General features: G+C 50.4%; 1 long non-coding RNA gene across 1 annotated transcript in view; it reads right to left on the bottom strand.

Annotated features, from left to right (window-relative positions):
* Positions 1-165: 165 nt before the first annotated feature.
* The window catches only part of LOC119581814, a 24,175-nt gene continuing 23,286 nt past the window's right edge, over positions 166-1,054 (bottom strand). The window contains exons 2-3 of the long non-coding RNA XR_005229588.1: positions 831-933; positions 166-186 (exon numbers count right to left, since the gene is read on the bottom strand). This is a non-coding gene — a long non-coding RNA (uncharacterized LOC119581814). The remainder of the gene's footprint in view (positions 187-830; positions 934-1,054) is intronic.

Genomic DNA, 1,054 nt, shown 5'->3' on the forward strand with positions numbered 1-1,054 from the left:
GACCGTGTAAAGCAGACAGCAACAGGGCCCGCGGGCGTCCCGACAGCCCGACGGGGCACAGTGCAGAGCGCCCAAGGCATGCGCCGAGGGACGAGGTTCATCTGAGTTTGCCACCATAATCTCTCCCAGCCATGACATGCGCTTTACCATAGAATTTTTCTTTACCTTCAATATCCAGGGAAGCCACTGGGAATGGAAATGGGAAATGGAGAAAAAACACTTAAGATATTTGTGATTATATGTCAAGCTTACTTATGTATAATACAATTGAACTGTAGATCTGTCGAGCTAAATTCGACTGATGTGACTGATTATCAATCAACTCAGAACAAACGAAAGCAGAGGTCACCAGCGTACTTTCTGGACCACTTGTGACCTCCTTGGTCTATCGCCACAGCAGCTAGTAACCACAACACCACATGATCACTCTGACCAGTGGGCACTGTACTGTAGTCACCAAAGTTGTGATTGCTTGTAGCCATTTGGTTTATGATCGCTACCTTTTACATTCGTTTTTGGCTGTAACTGCTTATAACTTGACAATATGTTTATCATCAGTTCATATTTCAATTCACCTCAATTTATGTTTGCTGCAGGTTGCAGGTAGTGAAAATAAACTACTAACTGTGGCCACCATAGCTTAAAGCCGGCAGATCCTGCAACCGCTGCACCCACTGCAATTAGGCCTACTCCAACCCAAGCTTAAAGCACTACCTTTCGTGACTACGAGAGCCCGTGGCCGCTCTGGGAAGCGATCAGCACCGACTGACCGTAATGCAGGTATCTGACGTAGGGTGTGGTTCAGGCCGAAGGAGAAGGAGGGCGCTTACCTGCCGCCAGAGCGAGCGGAGCCGCGAACCACACCAGCAGCCACGTCGGCCACGGGGGGCTGGAGCGCCGTGGCGATCCCATCTTCACCACGCTGTCTCACACCTGCCGGGAAGATTAGAAGGCGTCAGTGCCATGCGCGAAGCTGCCAAAAACTGAAACAGACTGAGTTGGCTGTGGGAGGTGGTAGTATTTTTCACGAAGCAGGCGTATGAGGGCTGTGGGA

Source organism: Penaeus monodon, chromosome 15 (assembly GCF_015228065.2).
Source record: "Penaeus monodon isolate SGIC_2016 chromosome 15, NSTDA_Pmon_1, whole genome shotgun sequence".
Taxonomy (NCBI): domain Eukaryota; kingdom Metazoa; phylum Arthropoda; class Malacostraca; order Decapoda; family Penaeidae; genus Penaeus; species Penaeus monodon.